Source organism: Camelus dromedarius, chromosome 12 (genome assembly GCF_036321535.1).
Source record: "Camelus dromedarius isolate mCamDro1 chromosome 12, mCamDro1.pat, whole genome shotgun sequence".
Taxonomy (NCBI): Eukaryota; Metazoa; Chordata; class Mammalia; order Artiodactyla; family Camelidae; genus Camelus; species Camelus dromedarius.
The window spans coordinates 31,539,716-31,560,047 of record NC_087447.1 but is presented as its reverse complement, the minus strand read 5'-3'; the positions used below and the strand labels follow the sequence as shown (position 1 = coordinate 31,560,047).

The 20,332-nt window shown below is 33.6% G+C and overlaps 1 long non-coding RNA gene across 1 annotated transcript in view; it reads left to right on the top strand.

Annotated features, from left to right (window-relative positions):
- Positions 1–19,815, top strand: part of LOC135322585 (uncharacterized) — a 315,967-nt gene extending 296,152 nt beyond the window's left edge. Inside the window, exon 3 of the long non-coding RNA XR_010383240.1 lies at positions 19,752–19,815. This is a non-coding gene — a long non-coding RNA (uncharacterized LOC135322585). The remainder of the gene's footprint in view (positions 1–19,751) is intronic.
- Positions 19,816–20,332: the final 517 nt, after the last annotated feature.

Below are 20,332 nucleotides of genomic sequence, written 5' to 3'. Positions count from 1 at the left end.
TGGTGGTGAAATCACTAGTTATAAAGAGTGGAGAAAAACTGAAATGGACTAGATATTACTTTCAAATTACACAAGCCAGAAAGAATAGAGTAAAATGGAATTTTCAATGTGGTCTGAAAAGTCTTTAAAGGCTGATGGGATATTTTATGTGAGCTTTTGTTCTATAAATCTATACATAGTCTATCTCTTCAGCTCCTCATAAAATCTGTACCTGACCCTATCTTTGTGTTTTGAGAGAATAGATGTCAATTGGCCAGGCTTGAGACACATACGTACTTCTAAAAATTGGCAGTGTTTAACCCCCTTTAAAACACAAAAGGTTTTAATGTACAGCATGATAGTTATAGTTAATAATACTGTATCGTATATTTGAAATTTGCTATGAAAGTAGATCTTAAGTATTCTCACGGCACATACACAAAAAAATGGTAACTATATGAAGTAATGGATATGTTAGTTAACTTGATTTTCGCCATCCTTTCATAATGTATGTGTATATTAAATCATCCCATCATATATCTTTAAAAAATCATATTTTACCACCTAAATATATGCAATTTTTATTTGTCAATTATACATCAATTAAAGTAATGAGAACTAACAAGTAAAAAAAAAAACAGAAAAAAAGGACTAGGAAAGATGAGTATTATTTTTCCTCAAATGAAATTCAGTGTTTATTTTAGAAGTAAGATACTGCAGACTGGACAGGCAGAAGAAGAAAAATGTATTTTAAGTGAACATTACATATATAATTTATATTTAATAGTGTATGTATTATATATTGTGCAAATATAAACACACAAACATATATATGTTTAAAATGCAAATGTATGAATACACCCATAAATGTATGCATGTACACACACACACACACACACACACTGCACTAACTCACTTCTTTCTTACTCAGCTAAAACTATTTGATGATAATGATGTTTTTGTGAAGGCACCTTTGGGTGGGACTTTGCTTATGACCTCAGCTTTCATTCAATAGCATGTGTGGAGGCACATTTCCAAATGGATCTGATTTCATGAGCCATATAACTCTCACAGTGAAACTCAGACCCCTTGCATGTCTTGATATGGACCTGTGGAATCAAGGCCACAAAGATCAGTAATGCACATCATTTTATTTCTAGGTTTTGTGATTGCGTAACAAGAAATGTTGAAGCAATTGTATAACTCAGTCTATCAGATAGTTACTTTCTAAACTGTCATTTGGAAAAAGCTATCATAAAAATGCCTTTTTTCCTTAGAGATATACTTCTGTTTTATGTTTTGCTTTGTTTTTGAAGTAATATTTTTACATCAACTCAAAGGAAATGACAGAGAAACCCTGTATACCCATCACCAAATTTTCCTTAATGGCTTCTTAATACATAATTGTTGTACAATATCAAAACTAGGAATTTAACAATGGTATAATGCAATGGTATAATGTGAGTGTAGGTTTTTAATTACTTATTGATTGATTGATTGATTGATTGAAATTACAATGTGTCAGTCTCTGGTGTACAGAATAATGTCCCAGTAATGCATATATATACATATGTTCTTTTTCATTAAAGGTTATTACAAGATATTGAATATAGTTCCCTGTGCTATATGGAAGAAATTTGGTTTTTATCTACTTTTATATATAGCAGTTAATATTTGCAAATCTCGAACTCCCAACTTTATCCATTCCCACTCCTTTTCCCCCTGGTAACCCTAAGACTGTTCACTACATCTGGGAGTCTGTTTCTGTTCTGTAGGTGAGTTCATTAGTGTCTTCTTTTTTCTTCTTTTAGATTCCACATATGATATTTTTCTTTCTCTTTCTGGCTTATTTCACTTAGAATGATGATCTCCAGGTCCATCCATGTTGCTGCAAATGGCATTATTTTATTCTTTTTTGTGTGTGGTAGTCAAAAAAAAATTTACCTCCCAAAGATATATTCAATTTCTAATTCCCAGAATCAGAAAATGTTACTTAATGTAACTAGAGTTGAATATTAACTTACGCAAACAATGTGATTAAGTTAAGGACCTTGAAGAAATGAGTTTAGCCTGGGTTACATGAGTGGGACTTTAATGCCATCAGGGTAGAAGAGAGGCCTCAGGTGATTATCTACAGAAGGGAGAAAGCAGTGGTGAAAAAGAAGCAAAAGAGATGTGATCACAAGCTGAGGAATGCTGATAGCCATCAGAAAGTGGAAGAGACAAGTAATGAATTCTCCCCTTGACCTTGTAGAGGGAGTATAGCCTTGCCAACACCTTGATTTCAGCCCAGTAATAGCAAATTTGGAATTCTGCCCTCCAGAACTGTGTGAGAATAAATTTATGTATGTTTTAAGCCTCTCAGTTTGTAATAATTTGTTTCTGCAGCCACAGGAAACTAATTCACATTCCATCTCATTTTAATCACATGGTGAGACTGGTCTAACTACAACTGCAATTAAGATACAGAACTATTTCATCACAGCAAAGACCTCCCTCATAATAATTCTTTATTGGTCTATTGCCTTGAAAAGTCTTATGTGTAAAAAAAAAAAAAAAAAAAAAAAAAAAACCAAAAAAGAAAACTATAGGGGGAAGGGTATAGCTCAGTGGTAGAACACATGCTTAGCATGCATGAGTGCATGAGGTCCTGGGTTCAATCCCCAGTACCTCCATTAAAAAATTAATTAATAAATGTAATTATCTACCCCCCCCCAAAAAACCCAAAAACAATTTAAAAATAAATAAAATCATATATTACAAGGGGAAAAATAGCCTTATGTTTCTTTAATGTATAATGTGCAGGGTTTGTATTTGTATTTAGTGAGAATAGAGAAAATTCTATCTAAATGTAATTTTAAATGTAAACATAAAAGAAGATGAAAGTCTCCGTCTTCTGGAGATGTATTACCAAAGCGTGCTGCCATCTTCCCTCCCAAATAGCGTGCAGTGCACGTCGGAGTTCATTTGCATATGCCTAGTTGTATCTCTTGTGGATTCTACTGTTACCCAAAAGCAGTTATCCAGCTTGCAAAATGACTCTTAGATTTTTAATGGTCTGGGTTATTAAAGGCATATGTCTGCTTTGTATTTAAGTTGAAATCTCCTTAAGAGATAGAAAACAATGGTTAGCTAAACTGCTCCTCTTCAAGAAAAAAAAAAAAGCTTTGAAAAAGAGAAGACATACATTTGCTCTAACAAATAACAACTTGAAAGAAAACAGGAGATGAGATTTTTTTTTCAAGTTTACTTATTTATTCAAAATAAAAGTCGCTGAGCGCTGCATTCTTATAGGAAATTTGGAACAGGTTTGAAAAAAAAAAAAAAGATGCATAACATAATAACCCCAATCTGCCATCCCACCTCTCTAAGTTAATTGCTGATGTATTTTTGATCAGTTATTTCTATGTCATGAGTCTCACCTGAGGAAAGGACCCCAAGATATGGAGTCCGCAAATGGCGTTTTGCCTCAATGTACATTTCTGGATGCTGTTCACTCCTGCTCCCTGATTCCCTCACCCCCTTTCGGGTCTGCCTCAGACAAATCACTGTGCATTTTTAATCAAAAGAGTATTTTAAATAATCTCTCTGGAGAACACAGTTCTTCCAAACTCTTTGTAGTCAGATGAGAGGCACCTGCCTGCAACTCTGGACATCTGAGAGTCTTGCAGTGAATACGGTCTCATGTCCTGGGGAGTAGGGGAGTACTCAGACTCAGGGTCAACTAGTGGCAGATTAGCTCTCTCCTCGTCCCCATCCCTTCCCCCCAACTATGGCCCTCTCATTCTCGGGACCAAAGAGAATAAATGATCTGTTTCGGGAGGGTGTGCAGTCGCGAGAACAGAGCGCAGCCCTGTGACCTGAGCGCGTGGTGCCATCGCTGGGGACCCCTCCACTCCAGCTCCAGAGACAACGCGACCTCCGGGCTCAGGAGCAGCGGCGCCAACAGCCCCTGGCAGTGCTCTCCTAGGCCGCCGGTGACATCACTCCCGCGGAGGATCCCGGATCCCAGCTCCTGATTTCCAGAGGCGTTGGCTAGTCTGTCTCAGTCCGCGGCTGGAGAGGGTTCATCCCTGGCTGGCCGGGCACGGGGCGGGGCACAGAGCAGCGACAGGACCCTTGGAGGAGGAGGGAGAGACAAGACAGGGGGCAAGTAGGAACCCGACAGGCTACAGCGTGCAGGTCATCCCAGCGCACAGTTCGCTGCCTCTCCGTCCGCGCTGGTCCTCAGCACGAGGTGAGTCCAGGAGCGCGAGTAACCTGAGCCGAGCGGCGCTGCGTGTGCGAGGTTCGTCCTACAGCAGGTCACCTGTGGGGGCCAAAGACACACAACACAGTTCAACTATGCATCTTCTTCCTCTGTTAGCGGGGTTTCTATGATGGGGATACTGATCTACTGCGGCAGCAAAAGCCTTTTGGAGGAAGTCTCTTGGGACTGCTTCCCGTGCGAGAACAAAAGATTTTTCTTACCAAAGACGTATTTCTCTGCAGCCCTAACAGTGGTGAGCGTGCGGTCTACGTGTAACAGAGACCAGAGAAGTGGAAAGGAGTCAAGATGCAAGGAGGGAATTGTCCCCCAGGAATGCCCCTCCGTGGCCTCCCAAGACTGGTGTCTAATATTAGGGTGTAGGGAGCCAGATAAAGATAGGTTCTGAGATACCTGAAACTTTGCAGCAAAAAAAAAAGAAAAAAAAAAAAAGAAAAGAAAGGGGAAAAAAAGTCTCTGGATGCTTGAAATGACCTGTTTTAACTTACGCGAAAGGCAAAGAGGTGAACTAAACAAATAGCAAACAAGAACACTTACAGTTAGAAACAGTCAGATGCTCCCTCACTGACTCCACATGGGAGTTTTTAAAGTATTATTTATATGTAAAAATATGCAAATTTTAAATGTACAGCTCGATTGGTTTTGACAAATATATGTAAATTAAAATACAGAATATTTACATCACCCAAGAAATTCCCCGAGTGCCTCTTTTCAGACAACACCCCCTCAAAAGTAAACATTTTTCTTATACCATAGATTAGTTTATTCTTTAACTTTTTATAAATGGAATCATACAGTATATTCTCCTTATATCCAGCTTCTTTTACTTAGTAAAAAGTTCCAGCTTTATCCATGTTTTTGAATCAGTAGTTGCTCCATTTTAGTGCTGAGTGATATTACGCTGTATGAATAAACCACAATGTGTTTTATTAATTCACTTGTTCATGGGCATTTGAATTGTTTCCAGCCATTGCCTTTTATAAAATAAAGTTGTTAAGAACATTCTTGCAAATCTTTTTCTGGATATCTGTTTTTAATTCTTTCGGGTAAATACATTTATACATATGATTGTAATTGCTAGATTATAAAGTAAGAATAGTTTAACATTACAAAACACAGACCACCTGATTTTGAAAGTGGCTGCACCACTTTTGACTCTGGCCAACAAGGTACAAGTGATCTAGCTGTTCTGCATTCTTGACAACACTTAGTATTTCAATCTTTTTAATTCTTGCAACTCTACTCTGCAGTTTGCCTTTTCATTTTACTTATTGTGCCCTTTGCAAAGCAGATTTTTAAAAAAATGGTGAAGTCTAATGTATCATCTCTAAATAGTGCTTTTTTTCTTCCTTATTGAATAAATTTCTGTATACTATAAGGTCATTAAACTACTTAGTTTATCTTTGTGTATTCACTTCTAGAGACATCATTGCTTTAGCCTTTATATTTAGATCTGTGATTCAACTCAAATTAGTTATTTGTGTTTGATAAGAAATAGGGGTCAGGTTTTTTGGATTGTTTTTTCATATGGATAACCAGTAAGTAATTTCAACATGATTGGTTAAAAAATATCCTTTTTCTATTGCATTAAATTGAGAACTTTGTTGAAAAACATTTGACCATAATTGTGAGGGTCTGTGTCTGGAATTATGATTTTTTTTTCAGTGACCTGTTATCTGTATATCATTTTGATAATTTTTCATATTATACTTTTAATATAGTTTTAAAGAAATAGTGGAAATCAGGTGACATAAGTTCTAAAATTTGTTCTTTTTCAAAACATTTTTTTTCTAAATTATTTGTATATCTACATATATTTTAGAATTGGTTTATTAGCTCCTACAAAATGTCTATTGGGCATTGATTCAGATAGCATCAAGAAAATTTTAAGAACAATTTACACTTTAAAAATTATAAATCCTCCAAGCAATGAGCCTGATTCACCTTTCCATTTACTTAGATCATCCTTAATTTCTGTCTGAAATGTTATGTAAATTTCAGTGAATCAGAGTAACACAGATTTATGATTAAATTTAATTCAATGCATTCTATGTGTTTTAGTGCTATTGCAAATGACATGTTTTAAATTTTATTTGCCAGTGGTTGCCAACTTTTAGAAATATGATTTGAATATTTACTTTATATCCTTTAATTTTGCTATATTTGCATATTATTTCTACAAAATTTATTGTTGAATCCTTAATAATGTCTATATACACAATCATTTTGTCTGGGAATAAATATAGTTGCATTTTTCCTTTCAATTATTATTTTTTTCTTGGCTTATTTTACTGACCAGGGTCACTAGTACAATACTGAATAGAAGGGAGGAATACGGATGTCCTGGGCTTTTACTCAGTCTCAGAGGGAAATCATTTAATATTTCACTATTAAAGCATGCTGTTAGTTGTAAATGCCCTTTACCAGACTGAGAAAGTTCCCTTTTTTCCTATTTTTGCTGAGTTTTTATAAACAAGTGTTAAATTTTGTTAGTTATTGCATCCATTATGATAATCATATATATTTCTCATTTAATTATGGTGAATTACATAGATTCGTATTTGAGTTTTGAAACAACTTTGCATTTCTGGGGTTAACTCAATTTGGTCATAATCTCTTGTCATTTTTGTATATTGCTAGGTTTTATTCATAATGTCCTGTTGATAAATTTTGTGTTATGTTAATGAGGGGTATTGGTTTGTAGTTTTTTGGTTTGTTTGTTTTGTTTTAATATTCCTTTCATATTTTGGTGTCAGTGTTGTACTGGTCTCAGAAAATGATTTGGAAAGAGGCATTTTCTTTTCTATTTTCTAGAAGAATTTTTGTAAGACTGGTATTATTTCTTTCTTAAATGCTTGATAGAATATGACAGGGAATCAATTGCTGCTTAGTGTCTTTTTTGAAAGAAGACTTTGACAAGAATTCAGTTTTTCAACAGACATATAGATTTGTTTGTTTCATTTTAATAAGTTGTGCTCATTAAAGAAGAATATCCAGTACATCCAAGTTGTTGAAATTTTTAGCATTGTTTTTCTTGATATTTCTTTTTAAATTTGTAGTATTTTTAGACATATAGCCATATTATTTCATTTATAATTTCAGTAGTTTTATTTTCTTAATCAACCTTCCTGGGGATTTTTCAACCTGTTGTTTTTCCCCCTAAAGCTACTACTGTCTATGTTCAATTTTCTTCTTGCTTGTTGTTTATAGCTTATTTACTCTTATCTTTACTATTTTTCCTTCTACTTTAAGTTTATTTTGCTCTTCATTCTCTAGCTTCTTAAGGTAGAAGCTTTTAAATTACTTTCAAATTGTTTCACTATCTAAGTATAAATTTTCCTCTAAACATTGCTTCAACTTTTTCTATGAATTTTGATATTTTTGTTTGTTTTAATTCAGGTTACAATATTGTTTATTTATTGGTGTGCTTTCTCTTTTGGCCCATGGCTATTTAGGACTGTTCTACTTAATTTCCAATCATTTGGAAATTTTTCTGACATCTTTTTGTTATTGATTTCTAGTTTAATTCATTTTTTTCTAGAGAGTGTATTCTCTACTATTTTAATTATGTGAAAGATATTAGGACATATTTTATTCTTCATATCGTGATCTATCTTGGCGTATACACTTGAAAAAAATGTGTGTGTGTTTTGCATTTGTTAACTATTCCATAAATGTGAATTAAGTCAATTTCTGTGATAGTATAATACAAAGTTTTTATATTCTTATGAAAATCCCCACATATGGATTGAGAGCTTAGTACTGTCAATATTTTTCTTCATGTTTTTGAAGCACCTTTTTGAAGGGCAGGCATTCTTAAGTTTGTCTCCTTGATGAGTTGACCACTTTATGACTATGAAATTTCCCTCATATTTCTGATAATACTCCTTCTTTTGAAGTCTGCTTTGTGTGACATTAATATAGCCTTTTCAGCTTGCTTCTTTTCTTTTTAAATCAGTAAAACTTTTAGTTCCTCTTATCAATAATATTAGGACACAGATTATTCTTCCTGCTAGGATAGTTATTTTCCGTATGTATTTATTTCAGTCTCTAGTCATTAAACAGAAAAAAAAATCACATAATGCACCTTTAACTTGACACTTATCACTTAGAATGGTGCGTATGGGCACTAACGTCGGTTGAAGAGGTTCTTAACCTATACTCAGGAATCTAAAAGTCAGAAGACAGAGGCTGGAATGAGTGCTTTGAAATTGTCTGCACATTTCAAAGATTTTGTATGTGTACATTTTTTCTAGGTAGGAGATCTGATCTTTCTCCAGAAGCCTTCTAACCTTCCTAGCTAAGGAAAGGATACACTTGAAGAACATTCTTAAATCTGAGAATATGACTCATGTGAACAATTTATTTCAATCAAAAGATGTAACTCTAGCCACCTTAGTTTTACTCACCAAAACTAATTTGCACTAATCTCTTAACAATGCTTTATCACCAAAACCTTTGTTGCTACAGTTTATACCTCAGTTTTACAGCTTCGATTAGCCTTTTTTTGTGTTATGAAAATTTTAAAATACATTTGAGAAAAAGATTTTTTAATAAGGCCATAATTATCTCATCCTAACAGATACACATTAAATTAAATTAAAAAATACAAAAATTATTACATAGAAAGCAATTTCTATCAAAAAAAGAACATCTGGGCCCTCCTATTGCATGTATTTTATAACTGTCTGTTAGAGTAAATAGTGTGTGTGCATCTTTGAATTGGAAATTCTCACTGAAGGACAGTATCAAGATGTGGAGTTAGGTGACTTGAATTTGATATGAGCCCTTGAACCATCTTCCCTATGACTGTGGACAGGTCACATTTCATTTCTAGGACCCAGTTTCCACATCTCTGGGACCAGTGATGTCCACTGGAAATATAGTGTGGGCCATACATGTAAACACGTAGATAATTTTAGATTTTATAGCAACCTTTAAAAATAATAAAAAGAACACCATGTCAACAAGGAAAGGACAAAAATCACATGATCACTTCAGTCAACATCCATTCATGATTCAAACTCTTATCAAAGAGGGTATAGAGGGAACATATCTCAACATAATAAAAGCTGTTTCTGACAAACCAGTAGCAAACATAATACTCACCAGTGAAAAGCTGAAAGCCTTCCCACTAAAATCTGGAACAAGACAAGGATGCCCACTCTCACCACTTCTATTCAGCATAGTATAGGAAGTCCTAACCATAGCAATCAGACAGAAGAAATAAAATGATCCAAATTGGAAGAGAAGAAGTAAAATTGTCATTATATGCAGATGACATAATACTATCTATAGAAAATCCTAAAGACTCCATACAGAAAAACTACTAGAGATGATAAATTCAGCAAAATAGCAAGATACAAGATTAACATACAGAATATTCTGCATTTCTTTACATTAACAATGAAATATCAGAAAAGGAAAGTAAAAAAAAAAAAACAAAACCCTTTAAAATCTTATCAAAAAATAAATACTTAGGTATAAATCTTACCAGGAAGGTGAAAGACTTGTATGTGGAGAACTACAAAACACTGGTTAAGCGTGGGTTCTGGCCGGCAGAAGTCCTACCAAGACGGAATGAATTACTCGAGACTCTGTGGAAAAAGTCAAGAGAGCAAGAGGGAGTCAGGAGCGAACTCCACGAGCCTCCCAAATGCTCCCACATTTATTCTGTACAATCAAAGGAAAAAATCACTAACAGTTGTGTGATGGAATGCAGGAATTTAGGGAAAGACAGGATGGGATCAAGATTGTAGAAGTCACAATGAGTACAAATGCTTTGATTATCTTTAGGGAAGTCATGGAGAGAGGGGAACAAGATACATTCTTTAGATATGTTAATTACAAAGCAGACCACCAGACCAGCCAGTTCTTTGTCTTGGGGATAATAGACTAAATAGCAGGCACGCCTAGCATTTATAGCTGAGGGCCTGGGTCGTTGCTTTGCAACAGAGCAGAGTGCTATCTAACACCTCAGCTATGCAAGCAAGGCATTGTCCCTGCTTTTTATGGCAAGGAGACAGGAGTGTGGATGCACAGGCACCTGCTAGCAAAGCAGTTACTAAGCACATTTGTTCTTCTTAAAGGTGACAGGCAGCTGGGGTCTGTTACAATTTGTTAACCCAATCATGGGCTCCCACAGTTAAGGAAATTAAAGATGATTTAAAGAAATGGAAAGATATCCCATGCTTTGGGAATGGAAGAATTAATATTGTTAAAATGGCCATACTAACCAAAGCAGTCTACAGATTTAATGTGATCCTTATCAAATTATCCAGGACATTTTTCACAGAAATAGAACAAATAATCCTAAAATTCATATGGAATCAAGAAAGACCCAGAATTGCCACAGCAATGCTGAAGAAAAGGAATGAAGCTGGAGGAATAACCCTCCTAGACTTCAGAAAATACCACAGAGCTACAGTCATCAAAACAGTGTGATACTGGTGCAAAAACAGATATCTGGATCAATGGAATAGAACAGAGAGCACAGAGATAAACCCAAACTCCTATGGTCAATTGATCTTTGACAAAGGAGACATGAATATACAATGGAGAAAAGACAGTCTCTCTTCAGCAAGTGGTGCTGGGAAAGCTGGACAGCTGCATGTAAATCAATGAAGTTAGAACATTCCCGCACACCAAACACAAAAGTAAACTCAAAATGGCTTAAAAACAGAAACATAAGACAAGACACCATAAATCTCCTAGAAGAGAACATAGGCAAAACACCTCTGACATAAATCTTAGCAGTGTTCTCCTAGGTTAGCCTATCAAGGCAATAAAAATAAAAGCAAATATAAACAAATAGAACCCAGTTAAAACTACAAGCTTTTGCAGTATAAACAAAATGAAAAGACAACCTACAGAATGGGAGAAAATATCTGAAAATGATGTGACTGACAAGGGCTTAATTCCCAGAATATATAAACAGCTAATACAACTCAATTAAAAAAAAAAAAAAAGATAACCCAATCAAAAAAATGGGCAGAATACCTAAACAGACGTTTCTCCAGTGAAGACACACAGATGGCCAATAGGCACATGAAAAGATGTTCAGTATTGCTAATTATCAGAGAAACGCAAATCAAAACTATTATGAAGTATCACCTCACACTGGTCAGCATTAAAAAGTACAAAAATGATAAATCCTGGAGAGAGTGTGGAGAAAAGGGAACCCTTCTACACTGTTGATGGGAATGTAATTTGGTGCAGCCACTATGGAAATTCTTTTTAAAATTTTCTTAAAAAACTAAAAATAGACTTATATGTAATTATTTACGTTGCTGGATACCAATGACACATCATCCCTGTGAGCAAATTTGAAAATGAATATGGTGCTATCAGTGTTTCATTTTGTGAGAATAAGTTATGCTTTAATTATGCTTTTAACAGAAGGCTATGATTTTCTGCTTCTGTTTCTCCTCCTCCTTCTATTTTTCTTACTTTTTCCTCCTCTTTTTGTCCTTCTCTTTTTTTCCCCCTCTTGCTCTTCTTCTTCTTTTTCCTTCAGGAGTTCTTATATACAGATTACTAAAATGCAGGCGTGTAAATGTGCATAACAGTTAATAAGAACTGCATACAAACACAGCTGAACTAGTAGTGGTAAGTTCATTTTTCTGCTGGTAAAAACTACTTGGTTCATCAGTGGTGACCGATAGTAGGAGGTTTTCTAGTTCAAGACTTCTTTTAACCTAAGTTCTGTGTAAAGCACTATCTGTGACTAGTCAGGGTTGATTTATTTTTCAAATTTTGGAGATTATGAGGTTGAGGTTCTTCGTTCAAAAGCATTTTATATTACTCAATATTTGCTGTTTTTTATTTGGTAGGTCAAAAGACCAACATTGTTTTAAAGGAAAGAAATGTCTGAACTGCAGTAAGAAATTTTATAGTCATTAAAGAATAATACAATTACAGGGAACAAGGCTCTCAATTTAAGTATGAAATTGTGTATAATGTTTTCGTTCTGCTCACTCTCACCTTCTGTTAGCAACTTTAGTAGCTGAAGCACTGTTGTACTTATTAGTTCATAATTTTCCCATAGCGATCTAGCATTAGGATCCTGATAAGATTTTTTTTTTTTTTTTTTTTTTTTTAATCCAGCAGGGAAGTTCAATATTCAGCCTTCAGCAAAAGCCAAGCCTTTTGTTTTTTTAACTGGCAAATCCCACAGAGATAAAGAAAGCTATTTAGTCTTGACAATTGGCTTGTCCCCTCAGGAGATGGCAGGTAAACTCAGTAAAATGCAATTTAATGGCATGAATAATGTAACGAATACAGAAACTCATTTAAAAAGTACACAAATAGCTGAGGTCAAAGAAAGTAAGCCTGGTGTCTGTTTAAATAGGTGCAGCCTAGAACGACTGTTTGTTCTAAATAATAACTTCATATTCTATACAAGTATTAAATTGCTATTACAAGGCAGCCAGTAATTTACTCCAGAAGCTAAGAGTTTAGATACTAAATAAAAGAAAAAAGTAACATGAAGTGTTCTTTAGTTCTCGGTGAAAAAGGACCTCGGTGAGGAGCTTGAGAAGGCTTGTGCTTTGTTCTCCTGAACCTTTTGGTTCCTTTTCGCCATGGTTTTACAGTTGTTCCCTTTGGTTTGTTGAGTTTTAGGTGACTTGGTAGGGAGAGAGACATCACAGGGAAGGAGTGTAATTCTACAGACTTTTAGTGATTTCTGCATCAAGCAAGTGCCTTAAATAGATGGTTCAGGTCCTTCCAGCAGGAGTCGCTTTCGGGGTCTCTCCTGGGCCTTCTGGTCTGTATCTGTGACACCACATGTTTACTTACATTGTCTTTTAAGGAAGTGTTATATTTTGGTGATGCCCCAGACTCCTCTTTGTCCCTTAATCTAATCTTAGTATCAAGCAAATAAATTGTGATGTTGGCATCCATTCCAATTTAACCTCTCTGAAATTCTCTCAAGGGAGTTTGAGCTAGTTTTCCTTATCTCTATTCATAAAATAAGACCGCCACACACCACTTCATATGATTCCGTAACATTCATTTACTTGTGATCAGTTTGATACCATTCTGAAGAGTCAGATTAAAGAATAGAAATTTATTTTTCCTATACTTAGAATATATTAATATGCCAGCATTTGTTGTTTTTGTTGCTGTTTTTATTTTTATGGAAAAAGAATGTTTAAAATGTTCTTAGTAATGTATATTTTTGTGTTGCCACTAATAGGTCATTTCTGTCAACTGAAGTTCTGGGAATATTGTTTTGTTTTGTATTGTTTTAAGAAAAAATGGAAGTAAATTAGATTTCACATAATAATGCTTTGAGTAACTAATAACTAATAATGAATCCATCGTTTTATTTTATTTTGTTTTTGTCTTGTAATAGATTAAAAAATAGATTTGAATAAAATGCTTATAATTTGCCTGGAAAAACACTTCCCACTTCTAAGATGCTGTGTCTTTTGGTTTATATGATGCATTGGGAGAAGGTGATAGGTCCAACACATAGACTTCCATGAGTGCTTTGATCATAGTTTAAACCATAAGAAGCTCATTGGGCTTTTCAGTTGTACTTCTAGTTTTAGTCCTAGTCACAAAATCATGATTTTTCAAGAAGTTCTATAGTAAAACTACACCATATTTCTGACTTCAAGTGGTAAACACATTTGTATAAATGTCCTCTGCCTACTCATAATTACTGCATTTTGGAATCACCTCATTTATCTCCACCATTCTCTCTATTTTTACCTTTGTATCTTTCTCTGTCTGTCACACACGCACACTGGCACTCTCATCCATATTCACGTTCAGACTGTTACTTTCATCCTTCATCCATGCAACAATCTTAACCTGAACCATCTTCCTTCCTACTCTTCTCCATCCAAGTCATACGCCATCTTTCAAGTCAGATCATCCCATTGTCTCCAAGGAGTCTTTCTCCGAGCAGCTTTCAGTCAGTGTCAGTTATAGAGTGAAGCTGACGTACACTTGCATATGTGTATGGCCTTTTACTTATTCTTATATTTACTCTTCAGCTTAACAAATATATTTCTAGTCTATACTATAAGTCCCAGTGAGCTATACCTTATATTATTTAGTCTCCTCAAATACAAGAATCTAGGGAATGAATTCTTTCTTTTTAAAGAAATACTTTATTTCTAGAATACCAAGTGATATATACTCATTTCAAATTCTTTCAAAAATAGGAAAAGTACAAAGATAAAAATTAAAACCTCTTGTAATCCCAGCACTTGAGCAGTATTGTCATTTTGTTGGAATCCATTCACAATAATGGGATCAATTTATAATAAATATTTAGTAATGAATTTTATTTGATCGATTAACTTAAGTTGTAAATGCCTTGATAGAAATCAAGCTCTGAATTTAGATTAACTCTAAAAACTCTTCAATATTTTCAAAATTCAATAGTGCATATGTAACAATCAATTACAATGCAGATTTTGGTAATGTTGTTTAACTTATCAAATTAGTACATTTAGATTGCTCATTTAGTTGCAATGAGGATTTATAAGTAAATGAGCCAAAAGAGGTAACTTACTACTTTAATAGCTGAAATAAGATTTTACCTAATTTCTCTGGGTAAATTTTGGTTGACTGAGTTATCAGTGTATGCCTGCATAAAAAGTTTATAATATACTAAGTCTGATCTTATTCCTCTCTCTCTAATCTTGGACTTTAGATACAGAAGAGAAAACATCAAAGAAAAGTGCAACTGATGATTATAGGTGTTTTTTATTTAGACAATGTAAGGTGAACATTTTAAAATTTATTCTCTTTTTATGAAAACTTATCTAAATGCCCCAGGTTAGGTGAGGCATAAAGAGAGGGAAGGGTTGAACTGATTTGCTGCTGCTGCTTTTTTTTTTTTAACATGAATGAGTCAGAATTTAATTTACCCTACAAAAAGAGAATGGATAGATGCTGATATGGGAAAAGAGTCTGGTTCTCAAATTAATTATCTTGGATTCTGGAAAGTGCTTTAGGAGTTTACCTAGCCAGTTACATCATTTTCTGCCAAGTGATGGAGATTTTAATTGCTACACTTCATTAGGAAAAAGAATACAATAAAGAATATTTCAAAATAAAACACAGTTTGTACAGGCTGCGCATTGTTATTCAAGTCTCTACCACAGGCCTCTTACATGGACCACACGATGTAATAGAATGAAACTAAATTAATCAGGTATGGCCGAAGTGTTTTTTCCTGTTGAAAATTCAAGCTTTGTTGAAAGGCTGAAAGCAGAACTCTCCTGTACAGAGGAGACCTCTTTTATAGAGAGATTCTACCCTGTGAACTATTGTGACATCTAGTTTCAAGTTTACCTGTTGGTTTTTCATTTTATTCCAAATAAAAGGCTGAATCTTTTATATAGACTCTAAGTAAGTAAAGATAAAATGATAATCAGTCCTTGTCCTGGGAACCATTATACACAATAGTAATGCCAGTTTTTTTGAGTAGGAAATAGCATAGTTTGTATCTTAGTCAGTTAACCACTTCATATTCATTGGTTTAGCATCAAAGGAGAAAGCAAACTTTCAACTGACACCATGGTTCCCAAATTAAATTTATCCACCATCTTAACTGTGAACTGTTCAAAAGCAATTTTTGAGATCACGATGATAAGCAGCAAGACGCTTGTGAAAAGAATATGGAAGTCCTGGCATCAAATATCATACAATATAAATCTATTTTTTGTTAATTTGCTGGACCATAAGGAAAGAATTTCACCATTTTGTGTTGTTCCAATGTTATGATCTCAAAGATCATTGAGTTTTAGGCATTTGAATGTAAATAATTATAGTTTACATGGCTTATGAAATAAGTTATAAGTCATGGAGCAAGGACAATTAAGGTGACCTTGAAAAAGAGTACGGAATCTTCTCTTTCTCTTTGCTAAACTAGAAGAATCCACCTCTTAACGTTCAAGATTTTGTTATGAAGCCACCAATGAATAATAATTTGCTTCAGGGAATGTGCCCAAAAGAATTGATAAATCAAATTCACCTTTGATTTAAAAGAGGCAATTATGATGACGTTATTTCCTGAATCACCTTAAATTAATGTAGAATTTGAAGGAACCTTAATGATTAGTGAGCTCAAAGAGATTAATGACAGCTGCAGTTGCTGGCAGGGACATCCACTCCCATTCTTCACTGTCCAGGCAATGCTCGTTGTCCAGAGAGCAATTCAACAGGTAGTTTTATTGCTTTGCTCTTCACCTTGTCCCCACAGGTATATGTTTTATAATATAATGGTAGATGACTTCTGCGATAGATGAACAAAGGCCTTGGTAGACAGACAGACAGACAGATAGATAAAGTTTGTGTAGAATAGATAAACAAGATTATACTGTATAGCACAGGGAAATATATACAAGATCTCATGGTAGCTCACAGAGAAAAAAATGTGACAATGAATATATATATATGTTCATGTATAATTGAAAAATTGGGCTCTACACTGGAATTTGACACAACATTGTAAAATTATTACAAATCAATAAAAAATGTTAAAAAAGAAGATAGGTAAAGTTTGATACATGTAGTCCATAAATAAGTCTCTAAAAATTATGAGGTCCCTATAAAGACACAAGCATTTTGAATTATGTATTTCCAACTCTGAAACAACTGAAGTTGTTACTATTTTATTGATAAAAATTTAGAACTGCTTTCCTTAAAATGTAGTGCTATATATAATCTGGGACTTTATATTTTAAATCTAGAGTTATTTTAATGTAGAAAGTTTAATGAATATTACAATGATACCTCATGTTTTATTTTGGTTTTTCCTTTTTTGATTTGCAACCACTTAAAAATACACACACACACACTCACACACACACACACTCTCACACACACACTCACACACACTCTCACACACACACACACACTCACACACACACACACTCACACACACTCACATTGGTCTTTTGCCCTATTGCTTCACGTGTATTCACCCTTACGATTTTTGGTTTTTATTTTTCTTTATAATTACTCAGGTTTTGACAAATATTTCAAAGATTTAATATTTAAACATTGATTTATAATAATTATAATCCCTAAAGTTTTTTTATTAATATATGAAATTGGATTATTTTTGAATTTTTTTTGCATGAGTGTAATTCATTGCTACAAATAGTGTTTTTCTCTTATTTTCAAGAGTATAGAGGCTGAAATACTGAGAATTTTTAAATCTTTTATCTCTATTTAGTCTGTCTTTTTGTTACACCTACTGAGGAAAGGGATTCAGTTGCAGCGACGTCTCGTTCCAAGTTGATGCGCAATTATTGCTGCTGCTACCCTGTCATTATACAAATAATTGTTTATAACTCACAACTCATTCAGTTTAACCAAAATGCTTTAAAAGTTGTGTTTGACTCAAATGAACCATTTTTACATCTGAAGGTTTTCCTATATATTAAGTCATTTTCTTTTTTTGAGTCTTTTTTATTTGGAATATCTAAGAAATGGCAGTTTTAGTATTGTCTTAAGTAGATTCCCCTCAAAACCTTTATTAGCTTAATAGATTTCAATTTCATGAAGCTTAACAGAGATCCTATTTCCTCTTTAGAATACTGTTGCTGATTTCTGATAATAGTCAGAGTATTGTTTGTTATTGTTCCATATTTTTTCCGATGTATGTATTTTCTTCAAATATAGGAAGATTTTTTTCTTGTAATCAGTAAAGTAAAATATGAACCTTTGAACCTGGTTTCAGACTACTAGAAATTTATTTAAGGAGGCAAGTATAAAAAGATCTGTCCATATATATACACATGTATGTACTTCACAATAATATTTATAACAATCAGTAAACCAACTTGGTAAAAACTTAAACAAAACAGAATGATTTAAACAAAACGGAATATTAAGCCATATTAAACATGATGGTATGTTCTAAAATGAGACTCCCCAGTGGAAGAAACTAAATAAAAGTATATACAAACATATATTTACTTATTTAAAGAGCATTAAAAAAGGTAAATTACAAAAAATACATCACATAAACATGTCCATAAGCAGAAAAGAATTCCAGAATTGTGTTTATATTCCTGTTTATTTCAATTCTCAGTAATGTATTTTTTACCTTTACTATTTATATTATGCAGAAATACAAATTTAAAGTGATTTTCTTTCATTCTAGAAAGTTTGAATTATACAGAAAAATTTAAACAATAAAATTAAAATTAACCATAATATCTAATGGTATAAGATCTTTTGACTTTCATCCAAAATTGCGTTCTGGTTTTTCAGTTCTTTTTCAGAATTTGAAAATAGAAAAATAGGGCACACCTAATCAAGACAGGTATCTCTGGGAAAATCTTAGGCAATGTAATAATTTCACTTTAATTGTCAGACAGATATGCCAGTATGATTTTTTTTAATCTTCCCCCCATATCTTCCTTTATGAGAGTTGACATACTACATGGATATAAAATAGTTGTCAAATGAAATTGATTAAGAAGAACAAAAAACCACATTTGGCTAGTTTTATTTTTAAAAGCCACAGTTCTTAAAAGGTGGTTTTGGGTTACTGTGCTTTAAAAACCTGCTAGAAGCCACTCCAGGCTATAAAAATACTTGCTAAAGACTACACATATATTTTGTCCTCGAATTGGAATGACTGTGTCTAGTTGATCATGTCTCCGGGTAGCAGATGTCCCAGCCTGTGCGGACCACCCTGAGTCTCCCTGGAGGTGTGCAGAGGTGGCTTACCTTTTCAGCCGTAAACAGACACAGGCGTAGACACAGCAGAAATGGCAGTGTTTCTGTGAGCCTCTTCATCTTACATTAAAGTCGATGCCTGTAAATGAGATCAATTATAGGACTTTATCTAAAACGTTTGGCTTGAAGAACTGTTAATGTCGCTGTTAATGACAATTTTATGTGTATCAGTTGAAAAATTCAGAATAATGAAAAGAAACAAAATTGCAGCTGCTCAGAAAAGAGGGGTTATGAGAAGAAATCCAAGCACTGGTTTAGAAAATCCTATGAATGCTATTCTGAATAATTGAACTTCTAAAATTGTGTCTGTGTGATTCTTTAAAAAATTCAAAATGTTATAAGAAATATTTTCAGTGATTTAGGGTTTATGGATATCTGTGAATCAATTTTATTGCTTTGATGTGCACTATATCAATCTCATTACATTGATTTATATGCAGTATATCCACTGTTAATTCCTATAAAAGTCATTCTGGAGGAAATATTTTATAAAGAAGCTGTATGCATTCTGTTTTAAAAATATAAATCAAAAATCATCCTTAGGATGTTTCATTGAAGAATACTTTTTTGGTTTCATTTTATGTCAAGTATTTTGACAAGTATTTAAAACATTTTACCAGTATTGAGGTAAGAAAAAGTCTATGATTCATATATTTTTTAGAATTTTTAGAATTTTAGAATTAGGTTAAAATAATTATCAGTAATTCATTTTACTAAATAAACAAAATGAAGTAATGAAAAGCAAAGCATTTGACTCAAAACAGTATTTGAATTCATTTTCCCCCAGCTTTCTACTCATTATGGAGTCCTCTTTATGAAAACCAAGTATCCACCAAACCTCTATCTGAAACTCTTGGAGAGTTTTAAGGTAAGTTGAGTTTTTAATTAGCTACTAATTTTTTCTAATTTTGTCATCTGAAGCAGAACAAATACTACTTTATTCCAATGTGACTTTTTCCAGTATACATTCTTAACTGGTACATTGTTTTTTTCTTTATAGATAAACTGCATCTATGTTTACAGTACTGTAAATAGAGTTCTTTTACAGAAGACTGGGGTTCATGCTAAAGCTAGCTTTTATATTTTTAAAGCTTTACAAAGGAAAAAATAGAGCTGTTGATAATGATAAAACAAACATTTTGACATCTCATCTCAATTTGAATGGCAAGTTAATCGCTTTCCCATAATATGAATCATAGGGTAAAAATATTTATTGTTGGATTCAACTATGCAGTTGTGCACATTTTTTCATGTTTTGGATTGAGGAGGGATAATCAAGATTGCAAAATGTTTAATTTCTCATAAAAAATAAATATTATCTTGGCAGGGATGAGAAAATGTTTGTTTAAATTGGGCAAGTCTTCATAG